This window comes from Antrostomus carolinensis, unplaced genomic scaffold (genome assembly GCF_000700745.2).
Source record: "Antrostomus carolinensis isolate BGI_N321 unplaced genomic scaffold, ASM70074v2 scaffold4353, whole genome shotgun sequence".
Lineage (NCBI taxonomy): Eukaryota > Metazoa > Chordata > Aves > Caprimulgiformes > Caprimulgidae > Antrostomus > Antrostomus carolinensis.
The window spans coordinates 1-9219 of record NW_010304308.1 but is presented as its reverse complement, the minus strand read 5'-3'; positions in this window follow the sequence as shown (position 1 = coordinate 9219).

Below are 9219 nucleotides of genomic sequence, written 5' to 3'. Positions count from 1 at the left end.
AGGAACCCAGGACCCGGCCAAAATATTACCCAGCTGCCTCGACCTAACGACAAGCACTAGGCTGGGCAAAAGAAATCCATAACACTTACCTAGAAAAAGTTTAAGTGGAATCACAATTATATTTTCCTCAGATAAACAGAATAAAATTCATTTTTCACTCACTTTTGGGGAATGAGGCACTCGAATGCAAAATTATATATTTCCATGATGGAAGATTGCAGGAATGTCTTAGGAAGATCACACTGATGTGACTGACAGTATTAGCTCTGTCAGATCTTATCCTCTGCAGAGAAGCCATCCTCCTTCCAGAATGGATTAAATATTTAATGACCATCAAGGCATCTTTGTTGAAAGTGAAGTTTAAAAATTGAGTGCTAGGACTTTGAAGAAAGTAAAGAAATGAAAGTACCTAGACAGTCATTCTGTTCAGGTACATAACAACTTTATTTCTGACAACAGCTTTATTTCTTTCACTCCTGAAATGCATTTTGATCGTGTGTGTATAACCGAGTGTGTGTACATTTGTGTGTGACACTCATCAAGGCATACATCATATATGCGCTCGCCGAGTTTAATTGGAGGGATTACAATGAACGTGCTGAGATACTTTTTTCCTTCTTCTTTAAGACCTGAAACCTATGAAAGAAGCAGCAGCAATGGTTTAAGAAGCAGTTGTCGCAGTACATAAGGCTGTTCCTCAGAAAACCCTGCTTTCTGGCCCTATGCCTGTCCTAGTACCACATCGCCAAGTAAGTATGTCTGATTTGCTGGTAATACCAGGGCCCTTCTTGTGCCATCTGATAATTGTTCCTTCATGTGTTTCAGCAACTGTGTAGCAGTGTAAACTCGTGGTTGTTATTCAAAAAATGTTTGGGTTTACTTCTGAGATATTTGTGGCTAGTAGTTTAGCTGTGGTGATTACCTTTGAATAAAATCATTACTCAATGTTATTTTACATGTCAATCAAAATCTGGGTGACTGTGAACTAATTTGTGTGTGTTTATAGTTACAGTTTTTCCACTTAACTTGATCACCTTTGACTGTTAAAAAAATTTCAGATAATCCTATTGGTGAAAGTGTATTTTAAAATGAAGTAAACAGTAGATAAAAAGAATATCCAGGGACATACAAAATTACAAAATATTTCTGTAGAGCTACATACAAGACTGTCTATTTTGTGGAAAGCGCTGATCTGGATTACTGCCCTATTGTATTCAGCTATAGAGAAATAAAAAAAGAGAAGGTAAAAAATAGGTAATAATTTCAAAGAATTTTTAATAGACACAAAACAGCAGAGGACAATGGATTAGCACAACATAATGTAAGTGTCTTTATAGAAGACGTCACAGAGTAATAAATCACAAAGGTATTGGGCAAACAGACTTAAGACAAGTTCCAGACAAATGTGGGCCACTGTTGTTAGAACAGAAAGACTGCAAAGTGTTAGATGCTTCAAAAATTGTGCATAAACCTATCTTAAAAGGTTCACATAGAAATGGTGGAGGACTGCCTCAAGCAATTCTTTATGTTGAAAGAGGACTTTCCTGCAGTACAGGCATAATATTCTGCTGAGGGCTCCACACATACTGGTGCAAGAGAACCCTCATGTTAATTCCACAATAAGAGTGTCCATGCGAAGAGACAGATTAGCAGTTATACCTGTCACTGGCCTGCAACTATAAGCAGCACTGATGAGCCAGAGCCCTTTAAAACTTGCTTTTTGGTTACATTATCTTAAGAAAGGAGATACAACTCTGACTCAAGTACGAGGCCAGTCCAGCAACTGGGATGATTACAGTGAAGTTTCCCAGGAAGGTGAAAGGTTGGAGCCTTCTGTGCTGATTGAAATGTCTGGTACTCTCTGCAACTACTTCTCCCTAAATATCTCATTTCAAAATGGCTTTATTTTTCTTAAACCACTTTACATCTTTATTCCAAGTGCAGTTTTGCAAATACATTGTCCAGAATTTCCTACTCTGCTCTTAATTATCCATCAGGCAGCCTCCCTCTTATTAATTAATGCTCAAGTTTTAGCAGCAGCTTGAACTGGGTCACTGTTCACATGTTGAAACAACAGATGTAAAGTGTTTCATGAGTGACAGGGTAGAAATCAGGCACCATCTTGGCATGAAGCTTCAGAAAGATGTTAAGAAACCTCTTTGCATTTCATATTGGAATCTATTCCACATCTCCAAGTACTGTATATACTGTACAAATGCTTCATTTTACATCTGCCAACATTGCCACTCCAATTTGTCAATCCTGGGATTCTTTTTAGTAAGTGCTACAAATGTACTACTCATTGTTGTTATTATGTTCCATTAGAACATTTGCCAGTTTTGAGTTCTGTCAGATATATGCGATAGCATTTGATGAATCATTGCTGAAATGATCCACTACAAACAACATCCAATTTCTTGGAGTGCTTTCTACCAGTATTGATAAGATTCAGGGGCTTAAATGCAATGCTGCCTCTACACACTCAGTCCTATTGCTTATTGCAAACACTTGGAATGAGATCGGTATTGACTACTTAATTAATCGTCTTGGCTCATACTTTTGTCTGTCTAATTCCACAATGATATTGTGTTAGAGAGAAGGTGGCACATTGGGTTGCATGACTGATTTGGCAACCTGTTTCCAGCATCAGGGTGCTCCAACTACAGTGAACCTTCATTTGTACTTGAGGCTTACAGTTCTTTCATTTGTAGAGCATGTTCAGCATCTGGGTTGCTGCAGCAGACAGGATCTGACTTCATAAAAATGCACATAAACTCTCTCAAGCAAGTCATTGATCCAGAAAATGTCCTGTAGAGCAAAATCTGCAAAGCAGAATACCTCACCCTGTAAACATAACTCCTCAGTTACAACCTTGCGTAAGTCTTGAGGGAGGGAAAGAAGCAAAAAACTTAAAACAAAAAAGAGGGGATGGTACTGCTTAAGAAAAATTTCAGGATATCTCTGTATTCTACTTTTCAGCAGAGCTGAAAATATTTCAACTAAAAAGTAACGGGATTTTTGGAAATAGTTCTATAAATCACATAATCATCTTTATCATAAAAATTTAGTTGAGTAGCAAGCAGTTAGAACCTTCTAAAGCAGATATAAAGATGAAGTCAATAAAGAGTTATATCCTACAATATATTCTAAAGACAGTATTTTCACCTGGTTCTGCTCATAATTACACAGTCAATACATTTCTTTTTTTTGTCACTTCCTTGTTACTAGAGAGAGTTGTCTTATTTGCAGTTGATCATTTATTCATTCGTATTCATTTCCTTCCCTTTGGTCTGGAAAAGACCTTAGGCTTAGTTCATTGCATTACTAAAGCATCTAGGAAATCTGGTGAAGGACCAGTTTCCCAGTCAGTGAGAACCTGCCCAAGAGCAGGTGAAAAGATGGACTTTGACCCAAAAGACTTACTATCTCAATTTAAGGCAGCATCAGTGCAAAGATAGAAAAAGATGAGAGACAAGGGAACCAGCTTTGTTTTCTGTAACAGAGAGGGAAAAACCAGTCAAGAGATGAATAACAATCCCTTTTGGCAGCTCTTTGAGAGACAGATCTTAGAGGGGTAGAAGAGCAATCATGAGTGGTTCAAGAGGACAAGAAAGATGGCATTTTAAGAGTATGATCAGCTGTGCTGAGTGCCTCAGCTCATAGAGAATAAAGACAGACTGAAAAAAAAAAGGGCCTAAAACTGCACCATTTTTTAGTGTGTGTTAATTCAGTGCTCTGTGAAGCACACTAGGGCTAATGGGTATAAAAGGATAACCACTTAACAGCCACATCCAGCAAACTCAGATTTTTCCTTATTGTTGATTATTAAAACATTTGATAACTTTCTGCTTGTTTTAAATTCCAGTGCTTTATTTGACAGCTGCAAATCTGGCAAAACAAGATATATTGATGTTGAGGAAATTGCAGATCTTTTTAAAACACTATATGGACTTCTGTGTTTTCTTTAATTAAAAAAAAAAAGAAAAGAAAAGAAAAGAAAAACCACCAACAAAGTTCTGTCTTGAATCTCTAAGCTGTCCTATTACTCTTTCTGTCATTAATTCTTCCTACCACCTGTCATAGTGTTATTCTAGGTAACAAGACTCCCATGAGCAATCGCATTACTTTCACCATTCTATTACCTACTTTCTGGGAACAAAACTATTTAGTTATCTGCATTATGGAAAAAAATACTTCTGTTTTAAAGGTCTCGAACTGACATATAAATAAATTTGCCATATATCTGTAGTACAATTCAGATCAGAATCAGGAGCACCTCTTTGAAAAACCGTAATTTTTTCCCAGGTTTGAGTTTTAACCTCAGAAGCTTTTTTTTTTTCCCCCCCAAGTCCTGTCTAGCAAAGACTATGAAATAGAAATGTAGAGTGCGAAGGAAATGTCTCCAAAGGAGCAATAAAATATCTCTTGTACTGCTAATTTAGACTACTAAAACATACCACTGGCTTCTCTAAACTGTTCCAGCAGATTTTAAAGCTACTACTTCCTGCAATTCAGCTTTGAGAAATTTCCCTTCAACAATCAAATTACACCTCCTTCCTCACACAAGGAGGTATAATTTTCACTCCCATGCCCTGATATAACTTAGTCATGTGGTGCACTCATCCAAATCACATCTGAAGTGCTATAGCTTGTTGAAACAAGACAGAAAACTGAGAAGTTTTACTCACTGGTAAAGCGTCTCAAGGCAACCTGAAGTTCCCCAGCCATGTTCTCTCCTTTCTCCAAACCTCTCTCTGGCTATGGTTCTCTCATTGATAAATGTTATATTTAAAACATGCACAGACCATTCGGTCACCTACCAGTTTATCTAACTACAGTCCCATCCGATTGATGTTTTATCTCTCAGTTAAATATTTCTGGCTTTTACTTGCAGCTTTTGCTTCTGCTTTGGGTTTTCTCTTTATTCCGTGAATCATCTTTTACCAACTTTTTATTTTTTCACAATTTTTTCCTCATATTTTCCAATCTGTCACCCAACAGCCTGCTGTTCATTCCTTTGGACGAAGCAGTTGTGACACAACAGTAAGTCAGCAAGTAAGTGTGATGTAATCAGTAAGGTTAGAAATAGAGGCAACTTTGGAAATAAGAGTAACCGTGCCCTCAGTTACCGAGATGATCATCCAGGTCCCTGAGTCTCTTCAGTCAGTCCATCCTAGTGGAAAGGACCACAGACAAGAGTTTTGAAAAGGGATGGAGAGAGGAAAAAAGAAAGAAACTGCATTGTTCTGGATTTTAACTGAGGACAATCCTGAATCTGTCTCCAGGTCTGATCTCTTCCAAGATGATAGGTCATTCCCTGGGACCTTTCAATCAGCCAGAGATACCCAAGTGTTGGTTTTGATTTCATGCACTTTCACTCAGGGAGTACTACGCTCTCTTTCTTGCTTTAGCTTTTTCCCTATGTTAAGCAAGGCAGACAATGTTGTTTCAAATCTGCAGAGATGAATGCACCTTCCATCTGCTTATAATTATGACAAAGGGAAGAGGAGCTAAATTAGACTCAATAAGTGCAATGGGAAACATAACAGAGGTGTACTTAAGAGTGCATCATTTTCAGGTAAATGGAGTAATATTGTCAAATCTACATAGAGTTGAAAGGTTGTAGGTGACCATGGGCCATATCTCAGATCAGTAATTATTTCTAAAGTGTCATCTTCCCCTGCGTGGCATAGGCTTTCAGCACTCTAAAGACTTAACATAGCAGCCCGTATTGGTTTTTGAGAGGTCTTAATATCCTTCTGCAGTTGAGCTTTTGGACCTGGCTCCCTATTTAGCTGTTGCAAGAAAACCTTGCAGCATGGAAACACACCTTATGCTTGCAAAAGACCACTTACACCATGCTGGTGACAGTACAACACACAGCTGTTCACTCTCAAAATGTGAAAAGATCATATACTTCACCAACACAAGGGCTTCAAAACTTTCAAGCACAGATAAAAGCAGGAAAAAAAAATACTCTTTGAGCTATGTAAAGGAATGATCAAAGTTCCCTGAACATAGAAATGGCTCTGTCGTAACCCCAATCTCAGACTGAAAAGATCTGAAGGTAACAATCACCTATATCTGCACACAGGTTTACATGGTCTGTTCCATACAAATACGCTATCTACAAAGAACACTGAGTAACAAGATGGAGTATTTAAGAATCAGAAAATGTCAATATAGTAGAATTATTGTTGTAAACCAATGGAAGATATAGCTTCTATTAAATAATTCATGCAATAATTAAATTAGTTGAAGGAGTAAAATTGTCTCTGGTACCTTATTAAATAGACTGCAATCAAGTAATCTTATCTTGCCAAGATGTGATCACAATTTGAAATTCAGTCAAAGGTAATATGTGGAAGATGCCTGAGGGGAAAAAAAAAAGTTATTACCGCAAGGCTAATAACTATTATTTTTTTAATATGATGCTGAAGATCGACCACAGAAGAACAGGAGTACAACCATCCAGGAAAGATTTCAATTGGAAGAAGGTTTGGATCCCATTCCCCTGAAGGAACCAACACCCTTCCTGTGAAAGATAAAAATAGAGATGAGAAGTTGTTTTATGAAATCCAAATCTGTTGCTAAACATGAATAAACTAAATACTCTGCCAACTTTATGACCCAAAAGAAAGCAAAAGGAAAAAAAAAAAAAATCTGAAAGATAAGGTGAAATGTGCCTAATAATTAATTAGCTGATTGACGGTGCCTGAATATGCCATACACTCAAACTACTGCCTCACTAACAACATGCTTCATAAACAGACCACTTTGCAATAAAACTATATCTTCACTTCTCTCTTCCCTCAGATTCATCTTTAAAAGATTAATTTTTCATTATAATGAAGCATTTCACTGAAAAAATGTTTTAGGTGGGAAAAAAAGTCCTCCACGCATAATGCTTGACTCAGATTAATATTCATCGAGTTTTATCACTTATGCAACCTCGGTTGTTCACGCAGCATTAAGCTGGACTACTGACATTTCAAAGGATTAGCCAAGTTTTTATAAACTGACTAGAAGTTTAAAGAAGCTGTTTTTCTCTCTTTAACTGTGTTTAATACCCTATAAAATTCTTTGCAGGACCAGATTAGATTGCTAATTGCAGTACAGTTTCAGCTGCAAAGCATGATGCAGAAGAGTGATATATGGATGATCAAGGTCCACAGACATTTTTTCTGTTCAGAGGAAAATGTTCACAATCTTTTTCTTTCAGAGATGAACACAGAAACCAGGCATTTAATGTAATAGTTGGGACAAATAAACTTCCCTATTTTCAAGTGTCAAAGATCAAAATAACAACAAAAAATCCTCATAAAACTTGAATTGATTTGAAAAATGCCTAATGCATTGAACATTTTCAGATTAAAACCTGATCACAATACAGTTGCCCTTATGCACATCGAGCAATGACAATTTCTTCAGTGACAAAATAAATGTTAATTACCTTCAAGAACAGAGAAGAAAATGGACCTAACCTATCAGGCCTTATATAAGCAAAACAACCCAAAACTTAGATTCATGTGCACCAGAACAGAATATGGCTTTGCAATACATCTTACCATGGCAACTAATGGCATTAAAATATCCTGCAAGCTACGCAGAACAGAAAAGCTAACTGCCAACTTTAAAAAAAAAATATTGCCTGAAATTAGTTGTATGGTATTTTAGGCAATCTCTTGTGTATTTGAAAATATTAAAAATCACTGTTTATTCCCGGTTATTACAAACTGAATGGTCTAAAAATCACCCATAGTTAGAGTTCATTAATTCAGATACTGGAGTGTTAACTCAATTTGTATTTGCATGATTGTTTAAGATAATTGTAACTTGAATATTTTAAAGTAATTTCACTCTGTTGTAATTTGAGCTGAATTAAACTAAAATAAGATCTTTTTATAGTGAAAAAAGTCAGTTTACTTATCTTGTATGTTTGCTTCCAGTCTGCTTCAGACTGCCATTTTTCATTTTACCCAGCTAATGCCAAGACCCATGTGTTTTCCTACACACTCCCTCATCCTTTCGTTCTCTGTGCTCATTTTCATAAGCTACTATCTGTTTTTTCATACCTGATGCATACTTTAGATCTCAATCCAACTCTGCAAAAACCAGAGCCCAGGAAGCCATTCATCACAGAGGTTATACCTGCAATGAACATCCTCAGGAAAAGCCTCGTATAGCTCTATCTTCCTATTTCCATTACTGATAAAAAGAAAGCCATTTGGATGATTCCTGTACCCTCTCTAAGCAAAGTTGATGTGATTCTTCTGAGCTTCACTCTTGGGACCTTGTAGCTGAGGAGGAGCCATCACTTTTCTCCATCCCCAGGCAGGGCTGCCATGCAAAGGGTTCCTGAGCCACCTGGCTTGAGGGTCTGAGTGCAGCAGGACTTCCTTAGAAATACAGGTCCTGGATGTCTGTGCTAGAGTTTCCAGGCTCCTACTTCATCGAGACCAGTCCTTCTGCAAACAGGTTTTTTGTTTGTTTCTTTGCTTGTTTGTTTGTTTTGACTTTTTTTTTTTAAAAAAGCCCATTCAAGTTTGTCACACTATTTTGGTACTTTCATTACCCCTCCAAGCTTAACATCAAACACGTCTGCACATTAGAAGTGAAGGCCAAACACAAAGATTTTCACAATGCTCTCAGGAGTTCTATGGGAGGTTGGGTTGATTGCAATTTTTTTCTTGACTAATCAGGTTTTTTTAATGCCTGAAGTGCTTCTAACTCAGATTATGTGTAAGCTAGAGTACTTGGAATAATGATTGGAAAGCCCCACAGAAACATAAAAGAAAACTGTTCAATGAGCAAGAGGGGAAGGCATGAAAAAGCTTGATAGAAACATGAATTCCTGATTGAATGAGGGTGTCTGGTATGTCTAGAATGTTTAATACCCAATACACTGGGCAAGTGCTGCTTAGGGAAACATCTTAAGCTGTGAACATCTTTATTACCCTAAGTGACCTTTTTCCTGATTGTAGTTGAACTACGCACAGTTAAAATAAGGTTCAATGTTTATTTCTATAATTATATTCTTAATGTTATTATAGTGCATATATGTAGGAGTGTATCCTGAAAATTCTTTTTATTTTACAATGCAGATATTTCACAATCTCTCTATCCAAGGTATGTTCAAGGCATTGTCTGTATAGTCACTAGGAACCTTAGTGGTGTTGTTTTATCATATCTGCCCTCAGCAAGTTTGCTGATGATACG